The following is a 13,704-nucleotide window of genomic DNA, read 5'->3' on the forward strand; positions in this document are numbered from 1 at the left end:
AGTTTCTACATGGAAGACTTTACAAAAAATATTGTATCGTTCATGGCTGAGCATTTAAGGGTGAAAGGAAAAGAGTACTTACCTCGAGGATGCTAAGCAAATACACAAAAGACTTCAGTAGAGGACGGAACAAAGTCTCATTAGTAAAGTACAACATGATTTGATCTAGGAGTGCAAAGCAAGGACTGCATACATCTTGGCCCCAACTTTACATGTGATTAATCCTTGGCATAACTCTGAAGTCAGTGGTATTATCCTAGTTTCACATGTGAGGTTGTAATTCCCTGCAATAGATAGCAATAGGGCTGGGATAGGAATCCAGATCTCTGTGGATCTGGAGAGCTATGAGATCTCCTATAGCCTACGTCCTCACCAGCACATACTGTTCTGAAAAGATCCTGAAAGACAGGGATAACTTGTTGCGTGAGTGAAAATTCCTTCAAGAAGGATAAGAAAAGCATGGGTTGGTCAAAAAGTCCTGTTCTTGTGCACAACATATTCCCACAACTTTAAGTGGGAATTTGATGTCATTGTTATGGGTACTGTTATTTATGATAAACCTGGAAAATAAGAAACTACAAAAATAATTTTCTCAGACCTATGATTATCTTGAACAATAGAGAGTCAAAAACTACCACTGGATTCTGCAGTCTGTACTGGATTTGTAGACCTGTGCTAATTGGCAAGAAAAAAAAAATGAATTTAACAATCATTTCCCATGGGAGAGACCCAAATGAGGCTCTGTGCAGTGGTTGTACCTGATCTTCAAGATGCCTGCTATGCCTTTGACATATCCTTGATGCCGTAGCAGGTTCTCTGAAACTTATTAATGTCACCAGCCAGACAAAATTAGCCTAAAATGAGACAATCTGGGATCTCCAAGAGGCTCCTAAAGCCATCAGTCTAAAAAAAAACTGCCAATATGGTTATGTACCTCTGCCCCATGAGGGATACAGATTAAACATACAACAGTGGGAGTCCAAATGGCAGCTGAAGAGCAGGTGGAACAGACAAGCTTTCTCAAGACACTGCAGCCCAATATCACGTGGCATGGCAGAGCTGGGAACGAATTGGAAGCATCCCTGGCAGACAGAACAGTATGGCAAAGAGTATCACAGATGGAGTGACTTTTTGACTAAAGGTGTCAAACAGACTGTGAGGAAATGAAACAGATTCTTAGATGGTAGCTGCAGATGAAAATGAAAGGGCAATCTTTGTGTGTCTGCAGCAGAGAGAACACTGCTTTGCATTTTTCAGCATCAGCAACACCCATATATCCAGACTGCGAGCACTGACAGGATAGACTTTTTAAGCATTTGAAAGATTTGACTCACCAGAAAAATCCTTAGGGCATTTTGTGCTCAGTGCAATCTAACCTCCAATTCATATTTAGTGTAAAGCATGCTTTGTATGAAAGTTTCTATCTTTAAACCACATGGGCTTTTTCTCCCAATGAAAAGATAAACGGGACAAGATGGGGGAAGGGGCAGAAGTATCTTCAAATGTCATTACATAAAAATTTTAAAGAAGAAAGTAGTGGGGTTTAGTTGGAAGAAAATAAAGACATTTGTTGAAGTAAATTGAACCCAAATGGGGACAAAGGGTCTTCACATATTTAAAAGACTATCCTGCAAAAGACAAATTAAATTGTTCTTGATTCAAAAGACCAGAAGAAAAATCAATGGAAAGAAACCACAAGGAAACAGATTTTAGGTCAGTACAACGAAGAACTTTCTAATTATGTTTCAAACTTACAGAATAGATTGCAGTGCGGTAGCCACTTAGCTGGCAGTGGTCAGTGATGGAGAGCCATTTGTTTGGGATGATAGAGAATAATCTCATTATTGAGTCAGAGGTTAGAGTAGATGTTCTTTTTTCTTTTTTTGGTCTCTTATTCCTCCTACTGGATTGTATACCCCTTTAAGATAAGAATAGGATATTCTAAATATTTCTTAATTTCTTATTTCCCACCTAACAAAGAACCCTGAACGTAACAGCCTCTCAAGATTTATGATTCATTAAATTTATGATTTGCATCATCTTAAGACTGCTATGATGTAAAGAATTCAAAAGTATCCATTTAATTCAATCCAGCTACATCAGTCCAAAACTCATCAAACCAACAGCTTAGAAAATTACTACATTTTCTAAGACAATGTGATTCTCAAAAAAGAGCTTAAAATCAGTTCACATTATTTGTATTAGGACTAATGTCAGATGATTGATAATATTTCTTACCTTCCAACCTATACTTTCAATAGTGAAAGTGAAGTTGCTCAGTTGTGTCCAACTCTTTGCGACCCCATGGACTGCATCCTACCAGGCTCCTCCGTCCATGGGATTCTCCAGGCAAGAGTACTGGAGTGGGGTGCCATCGCCTTCTCCGCATACTATCAATAGGATATAACTATTTGCATGAGAGGGTGAAGTTTATACCTTTACGGGATTCACAAGAGTTAAGTAAAAGTAAAATCAGACCACTGTCAATACTTTCTAAACTTTAGCCATTCATGCATATCCTATTTTAATTTGACTATAAGAAATTCCAGTTATATTCTTTTAACACTTCATATATGTTTGAATGACCCACTTCAAAATATCATGTTGACCTTTGAAATTCTCCACTCGAGTCCATCTTTAAAAGTACAGCACTGACGTTTTTGTCTTAACTGACCTTTCATTAAGGTCACTGCTACATTTGATATAATAAATAGAGAAGAATTAAGAGCTAATCATCACTGCCATAGTACAACATTGAATAGACTGAATTATGTGCTTAAAGAGAGGAATTAATGATTATTGGCAAACCCTGCTAAGGAAATTGCTGCCTTGAAAAAGTGTTTCAGAGAAAAAGTATTTCTGTGAACAGTTTCCCTCCTCCAGCATATTTTTATTTTGATAAAATACACCCATAAATTAAAGTTATCTTTTAAAGATTCATACTTGGACTCTGTGATTTAACTACCCTCTAATGAGCTCACAGGGATCCCTGTCATAGCAGCAACTTGACTCATACTCTATGAAAACTTGTCGTGAGAGCTCATTGAAAATATGAGCGGTTCTCCTGACCAAAGGGAGTAATCGAATTGCTGTCTGGTTTTTTAAAAAGAAGGAAACTGAAGAATTGTTAAAATAATGAGGAAATATGCTATGTGTGCAGAATGGAGCATATACTTGGAGCTATTTAAAATACCCTTTGTGTAAAATGAAACTCAATCTAATTCCAAGTATGGAGAGCGAGCATGGCAAATCCAATGTAGCTAGAAGGCAGTTTACATTGTATCTTACCAATGTTCAATTTAAGAAAAGATTGAAGAACATCAGGCTGCTATAAAAACAATTTGCGGCAGAATAAATTTGGTACTTGCCAACTGCTTCTAGAGACAGCCGCTTTCCAGCAGAGCAAGGATGTCATGAGACGTGGGTTATTGGTACTCAAGCAGAATGACTATTAGGCATAAAATTAGTTCGAAAAATACACTTACAAAAGTATTAAATGTTTGAACAAGAGCAATGCCCACTATTTAAATTTTGCTAACAGAACGGGTAGTAAGAAAAGTTAATTTTTTACTGAAGATTAAAGGATTTTTTTTTTCTGTCAGATTTTTGCTACAATAGCCTACAAAATAATGGGGCTTCCCTGATAGCTCAATCAGCAAAGAATCTGCCTGCAATGCAGGAGACCCAGGTTCAATTCCTGGGTCAGGAAGATCCCCTGGAGAAGGAAATGGCAACCCACTCCATTATTCTTACCTGGAGAATCCCATGGACAGAGGAACCTGGCAGGCTACAGTCAGTGAGGTTGCAAGAGTCAGACACAACTTAATGACTAAATCACCACCACTGGTTGTTTTAAAGATTAAAAGAGATATATGTATGTAAAGCTTTTAGAATGGTGCCTGGCATTTAATAGATAATCAATAGAGTTAACTATTGTCATTACTAGTATCATCATCTTCTTTTTCATTATCAGCATCATGCGGTTTGAAGTTCATTTTATTCATTCTCTTTAACTTCATTTTTATCTCTAGAAATGTGACCTATTTTATATTTCTTTTCACAAAGAGTAAATCAAAGGATCATGCTTGTTGGGAAATCAACATGGGCTTTAGAAAGTGTGGTGGTAGTGGTTTAGTCGCTAAGTTGCATCCAACTCTTACGACCCCATGGACAGTAGCCTCTGTCCAGAATCTCTCTGTTCGTGGGATTCTCCAGGCAAGAATACTGGAGTGGGTTGCCAATTCCTTCTCCAGGGGATATTCCCAACCCAGGAGTCAAACCCCTGTCTCCTGCACTGAAGGCAGATTCTTTACCAGCTGAGCTATGAGGGAAGTCCTTAGTGTAGTTGCTTAAAAAAAAAAAAAAGCAAGGAAAAAAAAACACTATTATATCAGATTCTTGTTTTCTTTCTCTAGATGTATGAACAGAACTCAGAGTTTTCTGTCCCTTTTATTTTGTAAAGAGTTCAGTCCAGTTTAAAAATAAAATCTCACATATAATGGGCTCTTCTTCCCCCAACCATGGTTTAGACATTTGATTGAAGGGTATTAGAGGGGAGAGTTAAGTGTAGCTGTTCTTAATACATCTCTCCTCCTCTGCCTTCTAGCTTCTTTAGTACTAGCGGGGGAGGGGTGGTGTGGCCGGATGGAAAGAAGGACAAATATCCTTTTCTCGACTGAATGAGGCCACAGCATTCTGTGTATGAGTTGTTGCTGTTTCTCTGGCTAACACTCACTGATCATCAGTAACTTCTGTGTGGCTGGCATCAAAATGTTCTCTTATTAGGCATGTGTTTGAGTTCTTTGAAGTGTCCTGCTACTTAATGGTTCACTGTCATGGAAAATCCTTCTTTGGCTGAACCTCTTTCACTTCAACCCCTGACTTGGTTCTTGTCATTCATGGCTGATACCACAGGCTCTTACTGCCTGGATGTTCAGGCCTGATAAACAGCCTTCTTGGGTTAGCTATCTACTCTGGTAGCTTCTTGATGAAGGGGAAATTCATACAGCCAAACATAGACAGCAAATGATTTCTCATTTTGTCTCTACACCCTACCATCTCTTTTTAGTTCTCTTCAAGATTACGTAGATTGGAGAAATGCTGTTTAAAGGTCAAATTTCCAGCTAGTAGATAAAGAAGTCCTGGAAATCTAATCCACAGCATGGTGATTATAGTCAACAATAAATAAAATTATTATTTAATAAAAATGATTACAAATGTAAAAATTGCTAAGAAACTAGATCTTTTTTCTCACCACAAAACAGAAATAATATTATGTGACATAATATAGTTGTTAGCTAATTCTACAATAGTAATCATATTGGAATATATAATTGTATCAAACCAACACATTATACTCCTTAAACTTACACAATGTTATGTGACAATTTTATCTCAGTAAAAGTTACATTGCGCAGTCAGAGGAGCAGATCTGGACCTCTTTTCCTAAGCGTATGTTTAAAAGGAGACAAGGAGCCATCCCTTCTTGCATATGCCCCTGACTCATCAGAGTGACTCACCTGGAAGCCACCCCTTTTCATGCTGTGAAGGTAGCCTATCTCTCATTCCCAGCCAACTCCCTCCTTTATTCTGCATGTCCGTGGCCTGAAAAGGGAGAAAGACAGTGGGATGAGATGAAAGTTTGTGGATGGTTCTACAGAGCTCTGCAGGAAGTATTTGGTTGGTGAACTTCTTCAGAATCTGAGGTTCTTGCTCTCACTGTGAGTCTTTACTGCACTTCCGGGACAACGTGAAAAGTCCTCCTGCACATCCTCCTGCACACGAACACAGAGTTCGTGCTCACTCCATCTATGGTGAACTCAATAGATTTTATGTTTATACTGCTAAATTTACTTTGCAAATTCCGCTTCAAATGGTGCCTGTTCAGAAATATAACCCTGACTGTTGGTAGTTGAAAATGCAATCTCTCTTATCTAAATTCTATGGTCCTTTATTTAATAACTCTATGACTCATTACATATTCATGTGTTTTATGTTTATTTGTTTTCATAATTTTTTTATTAATTTAGGTGGTGAGATTCTTGGAAATAAACTTTATACATGAACAACACTTGTATTTCCCACAGTACCACCAATACTCTTAGAATGAAATCATTCTTATTATGTGTAATTGAAGTAATTTTAATTCAGGGGACTAAACTCTACTTAATACAGCATCTTAGAGTGTGTTAATAGGCATTACTTCTAACAAATGGTAGGAAAATTTTGTTATCAGCTTGAATGGCAGAATTGCTTACAAACATAATAAACTTCAAGAAATATATCATAAGGAAATAATTCAAGAAGAACAGAAGTACTTAAAGGTGCCTACTCTAGCATTATGTGAGGATCTGAAAACAAGTTAGTGTCCAATAGGAAGGAGATGGCTGCCATTTTTACTCATTAAGCAGATCAAAAACTGTGCAACCATTAAAGATATTCATTTTGAAAATATAAACTAAAAAGATACGGGAAATAATTGAAATAATTGAAGAAAGAATAAAAATTTGTATAAACATGATTGAAATTGTTAAAACACTAACATATGAACAAAACTGAAAGAAAAATGAATTGAGTTGGGAAGAACTGTGTTATTTCAAATATATTTAATTGAAAAGTTAAAAATATATTTAAAACACACATTGATGAATAAAATAAGCTGATGGATAACGCAACAGGAAAAAGTAGCTTCTTTCTGTGCATTAATAATTAGACTGGCTTTGTCAGTGGCTGCAAGGTCTCTATATCTTTTCCAAGTGATTATTATATTCTCCAGCTCAGTACTTTCTGTCATAAACAAGTGTCACTTTTTCTTGGATCTCATTGTCATTTCTTCCTCGGGTCTCTATTTACTCCCCCATCTAAAGCAGAAGTGTCAAGTGACCTTGACGAGTCATAAATGAGAACTTGGCTAACAGAGAAAGCTATTTAATTCTGTCAATCTCTATTAGACACTAATGGCTGTCATGGTATCAATTTAAATCTTTTTTCTTCCTTATATTTTGTCATCAATGTTTTCTTCACTGGTAAATTGTGAGTTCTCTCAGAAGAACAGAGTTAATAAATTTGGGGTCTGGACTAGTTGATATATAGTTAACTGCTCAATAAATGAAAGCAGCAAAATATGTTAAAAAAACAAATCACTGTGGACAGTCACCTCCACTTCTATCCAGTTCAGCAATTTCTTAAACATACACCATTGTTTCATTTTCTCTAAAATACTGACATCACAATAATGTATATGGGGGTATATACAGAAACTTTCCCCATGTAGCTAACTGAATTTAATGTATTGACCTAGGTAAAACAAAATATTGCAGTATTTTAATACCCTCAAACCTTCACACTTTTCGTTGTTTGTGTTGTTAAGTTCTTCAGACCACAGAGTTCTTTGTGATCATGGGCTCACATTTCTGAGAACACGGATTTAGAGCATGATGAGAGTTTGTTACCATAAACCATGAACAAAGTAACAAACCTGCCTCAGAATCAACTCTGTGTCCTTGTCCTTAATTTAGGCAATTAAGCTAACTAGCCACAACCACTAAACTTTAGTATTTTTTCCTCTTAAAATTATCATCACGTATGGTGCTGTTCTGGAAAATTACCTCCTCTTGGTAGAGAAGAATCATTTCAGTTACATTCCTCCTTCTTCGCACCACACTAAGCCCTCAAGTTCTCCTGCCACTGGCTGTTGCTGTTTTTTGTTTGTTATGAGGCAGTTTATTATGACAGTGAATTTTCTTTTGCAAAATAAATTCTACAATGGGATATTATGCCATTACAACCCTACCTTCAATTAACCTTCTTTCCAGTGATTAAATTAACACAAATAGATAGGATGCCATTCCAGGGTATATAACTTTAGGGTTACAGTAGTGCTCATCTAATAAAAGCACTGCCTCTGTTAGAAAAAATATCATTTTGAATGCATTACTGCACCTAGATTTCATTTATCTCTTGGTCCCTATTATAAAGTGATATTCCTGGAATTCAGTAGGTACACAATGTCAGTTTATACTGCTTTATTCCTCCTCATAAACTGGAATGTTCTAATGTAGCCAAAACAGCATTAGGTCTGCCACATTACATTTATTAGTCATGCAGGCACTTAATCATCTGACTATATGTGCAAGCTTCTACCTGTTTCAGTAAGGCAATATTTACTTTCTTTTTATCCTTAGAGATAGAAAGCCTAATTGATAGAGGAAATTGAAATTGACAAGCCTTGAGAGGGACTGATTTCTGCATAAAATATTGTCCAGTGTAATTTCTCAGATAGAGATGTTCAAGCTTTTTATGATAAGAAGAGAATGAATGTGTCCCTCAGTTATGACGTGGTGAGTTGAGAGAAGGTGATGGTCGATGAGTAAGAAATGAAGAAGAATTTCATATATCATTTCCAATTCATAATCACAGTCACAATACTCTCTCTATGTTTCGTTGAAATTTGGAGGGATGCAGAAGGTGAGCCAACAATTGCCAGTTTGGATTCCTATCCTTTCCTAGAACCCCAGTTATAAAGTCAGTAAGTCTTTTGGGGAAAGAAGACTGACAACCATTGTTAGCCTGAAAATAAATATCTGGTTTCCTTACTGACCTATATAGATTGAACCTAAGGAAAAATATGTATAGTAAGTATTACTTGTAAGTCACTGAATAGCAAAAGACCCATAAAGAGATTCGGAGAAGGCGATGGCACCCCACTCCAGTACTCTTGCCTGGAAAATCCCATGGATGGAGGAGCCTGGTAGGCTGCAGTCCATGGGGTCGCTAAGAGTCGGAGATGACTGAACGACTTCACTTTCACTTTTCACTTTCATGCACTGAAGAAGGAAATGGCAACCCACTCCTGTGTTCTTGCCTGGAGAATCCCAGGGATGGCAGAGCCTGGTGGGCTGCTGTCTATGGGGTCACACAGAGTCGGACACGACTGAAGCGACTTAGCAGCAGCAGCAGCAGAATCAAGAGATTCAGGCCCAATTTAGCAATGAGCTGGAAAACTGTTAGGAAATTATTCAATATATTTTAAAAATTATCTTACAGATTTACAAATCAGAATTTAAGATCACTCTTTTCTAGTTATAAAGGATATTAAATAGAATCCAAATGATTAGCAACAGTAGTAGTAAACAGATTGTCTGGAAGGTTTCTCTTTCTAAAATGGCTAAACAAAAAACTTTACCTTGCTTCTTTTGATAAAGCCCATGAACTTGGAAGAAGAAATATACAAATAAAAATAAATGTGTAGTATTATAGAAATGCTGTCAACAGATCTGAAGTTAAGAAATTTCTAAAAAGTAGACAACAGTTGAGAAGAGAACAAACATGAAATCCAACTTAGTTGAAGAGAAAGAGAGGATCTCTCCCCAAAAGTAAATCTTCCCAACAGAATCAAAGAATAACCCCAGGATCAGGACTGGGTGTTGGAATAGCAGTAAGCTGCCCACCAGTAGGCATCACAATTAATTTAAAGGCTGTGGGATATTTGTCCCCATCTTCCCAATCTCAGGTTTTGGCTACAATGTTTGCCCTCAAGGAAAAACTATTATTGCTGCGGCTGCTGCTGCTAAGTCGCTTCAGTCGTGTCCGACTCTGTGCAACCCCATAGACGGCAGCCCACCAGGCTCCCTCGTCCCTGGGATTATCCAGGCAAGAACACTGGAGTGGGTTGCCATTTCCTTCTCCAATGCATGAAAATGAAAAGTGAAAGTGAAGTCACTCAGTCGTGTCCGACTCTTAGCGACCCCATGGACTATTAAGGCTCCATAAATAAAGTGAGATTTGTTGAAGGAAATTCTCATTATTAAAATGGGAGTAAGAAAAAAGCAGGGCAGCCCATAGCCAGTCACCACAATAGATAAAGGGCCAAGAGAGCAAACTCTCTGGATACCAAGGACCCACAAACTCTCTGCACCCACAAACTGAAGCCAGTACTTTTTTGTGAGCATTTCTTGCCAGGGGAAGAGAGGTTTTCATTTGTCCTAGGGAAAGTGCATTCAGTTAATAGTATTGTAAATATGAATAAACCCTAGATCACCAAGCTTTGGAGGAAAATTAAACAAAATCCCAAATGAACATTTTGATGCAAAAAGTTAGAAGGGAACTTTAAAATGAGCAATATTACTATCCCCCAAGAAATTCAAAGAGCTATCACATCCATACAATAAAAACAGGTTGCTCTGAAAAAAGTAATTAAATCTTTGAGATGAGAATCATGATGGTGAAAATTTAAAAAATAAATAAATCAAGCAGCAAGACTGGGTAACAGAATGCTTCTCTCTGTTTTTCTATATAATCTTTCATGGTGATTAATGTTTCATCTTCAGGCTCCAAATGGTGGCCCTCTCACCCAGCTCCAGGTCCTTCAGAAATAACCACAAACCTATAGGTCTCAGACTTTTTTTCACAAACATCCAGCATCAGACAGAGATCTCTTGTAGTAGCTGCTGTATGAGTCCCAGGGTCCAGTCCCTCACAGGCCTGAGCTTTTCAGGACGCATGATCTCCCTGTGGTGATAGCGGTAGGGTCAGTCTTATCCAAAACACTTGAAGGAGAATGGGAATGAGGGGACTGCCCCAGGGAAAAAAACAACCAGCCGGTGGGAAAAAATAGAAATGGACATTATGGGGCCAATAAACTATACAAATCAAACAAGTTTAAAAAGTAAGAATATGGAGAATCTGAGTAACATTTATCATGCTAATGTCAACAGTCATGCCTGGATGAGTAGTCATTAATATATATTTTGGGTAATATACAACAATACATTTTGATCTGTACAATTTACTTAGGTAATTTTTCCTTTATACCAAAGGCTGATAAAATTTAATATTAACAACAAAATGATAGAATAAAGGATATAAACACTGAATGCAAAGGCATTCCTATAAAAAGTATCTAGAGTTAAAGAAATTCAAAATGAAAATTACAGATTATTTGGACTCTGTGTTTAATGATAACTTGGTTATGTGGTAACAATAACTGAGGTCTGGATATCAGGGAATCAGACTCGCATTTCCTCTTTTTCTAACCCACTCAATGACTTTGAGCATGTCACCTAAATCCTCTCAAAGTTACTCTGCAGTCTCTACAGAGTCTCATTCTACTGCTCTGTTAGCTTGGGAAGGAAAGAAAATAGTTTTTTTAAATGTTCTAATATCTATCTATCTAGCCATCTACCTACCTACTTAAAAAATAAGTATGATAGTGAAAGTGTAGTCACTCAGTTGTGTCAGACTCTTTGCAACCCCATGGACTATGCCCGCCAGGCTCCTCTGTCCATGGGATTCTCCAGGCAAGAATACTGGAGTGGGAGTCTTGCTGCCATACCCTTCTCCAGGGGATCTTCCTGACCCAGGGATCTAACATGGGTATCCTGCATTGCAGGCAGATTCTTTACCATCTGAGCCACCGGGAAGCCCAAATTATAAGTATATATTACTGTATGTAAGAAGATAGATAGAAACAGCAATAGCATAAGCATGCATGCTGTTACTTTTAAAATAATTTAACATTGTTGACCCTGAAGACATCAGATGTCATAACTTCTAAAGATACATACAATAATAGTAAACTAAGCAGTTTTATTCTCTGTGTTTATATCTTAAGACAGCAATACTCTATATCACACATATAACACAAACCCATTATGTGAGGTAGTATGAAGGACAAAGTACGAATACCAAGTCATTTCCTTGATTTTTTTTTTCCTACAAAAATACAAACTAACCAAGCTTCACAAGTATATATAAGTATCCACGGAAGTCCCCTCACTTGTTTCAAAGAAGAAAGATTTCAGCCCCAAATTCTCCAAACTAATTTTCTTGAAGCTATACTTGATATCCTAAAAATGTGTCTAGAAAAATCTAGAAAAAAATGTGTAAGCATCACTGATAAGAATGATTACAAGTCATCCTTGAGATAAGCCAGTTGATTTTTTTCCCCATGAAATTATGTTCAAGGCCCTGGTTCTTGAGAACTTTATCAACCTGGGAAATTTAAAATACAATTTTGTTACTAATCAGTAATATCCAAAATTATATTAAGTTGAACATATTTCCAGTATATGTGTTGGAGTCAGCCCTATGGAAACTCAATATTTTCAAAACCTCGCCAGCATTCATATCCATACAATGTGAATAAAATAATATGATTTTAAATGATAACAGAATTTTTGCATTACAGAGTTCCTCGATGATGAATTTAAGCCTATTTCATAGAGGATGAACATAGTTTTGAAGGTCAGTGATGGAAGATGAACAATTAGTGCATCCCTCAAATCATAAAACAGTTGTTGGACCAAGATTACATTGCTTCTTCTGATCACTGCTCATCCTATCCCCTGCTGCAGCCACATTGCCACATATCCACAATGAAGAATGTTCATGAAGCTTCAATAACAGTGAAGAGCTCCAAGCATTAGGAAAAGAGCATTTCTCCCCCCAGAGTTTTAGGCACAGATTGAGCAGAAGTAAAGGTTAAACATAAATTTCCTTCATGACAGTCAATAGAGAAGAAGGACAATAATTTGATCTTTGGGAAACTGGCGATGTAATATTCTTATTTAAATCTTCTGTTCAGTTTTGAGTATATATTTAGATAAGAAAATATTCTAAATTACCATTTCAATTTCCTCTCCAAGTAATGTTTTGGAAAAATACTCAGAATACAAAGTTTCACAAGAATTTCTCAAATGGAGTCACTTTTCCCCCCGTAACAACCACGAGGGCCATATTAAATTTTCACAGCCTCTAGAGATTGCTGGTATATTTTATTACCATTTAAGCTCATATACTTCGATGAGTTGCACTTGCTAAAAAGAATCATCGGTAAAAGAGTAAAAAATAAGTTTTTATGGTTTTTATCCAAGTCAGAAAGTCACATGATATCAGTGTTTATAAACATAAAACTTGCTGAGAAAGTTTCATACTATCTTTTATAGTATATATGAATTTGAATCAATTTGAATCAATCATTTTTTTTTTTCCATAGGCAAAGATCTTCAAAAAGCTGTCACTGTCTTACTGGCAGATGAATAAAGCTGTCTGTTAACTGATGGGTATGAAATGTTCTAGACATCTAGGGATGTCTAAGACTCAACAGCTGAAATTTATTTTCTGTATCTACCTGTCTCTCCCTGACTGTAACCCCTTACATGTTAGGATACTAGGGGATGACTTCGAATGACCCAGCTTTGATAGTGATCTCATTTCTGTTATGATGTTACCTTAAGCAGCAGGTGAAACATAACATATAAGGGACTTTTTAAGATTCAGTGTTAGTTATTAGATAAAGTATGCCTTTTTACATTAAAGTATAACTTAGATACAGTGGAAGAGCAGACCTAATATAAAGTTTGATTAGTTTTGACAAAGGTATATACCAGTGAAACCCAACGCCCTATCAAAATATGAAACATTTCCATCATGCCAGCAAGTTGCCATGTGTCACTTCCCAATCTATCTCACCATGCCCCTCTCCACTACCCCACTGCCAGAAGCAATCACTGTTCTGTTCTCTATCACCATACATGAACGTTGCCAGTTTTAAAGTTTCATAAGAATGTATGTAGTCTTTTATATCTGGCTTCATTTACTGAGCATAATTTTGTTTGCAATCCATCCATGTTTTCCCATGTGTCACTAGCTTATTTCTTCTTATTGCTGAGTAGGACTCAACTTTCTTAGCATGCACAGTTGGTT

Source organism: Bos taurus, chromosome 2 (assembly GCF_002263795.3).
Source record: "Bos taurus isolate L1 Dominette 01449 registration number 42190680 breed Hereford chromosome 2, ARS-UCD2.0, whole genome shotgun sequence".
NCBI lineage: Eukaryota > Metazoa > Chordata > Mammalia > Artiodactyla > Bovidae > Bos > Bos taurus.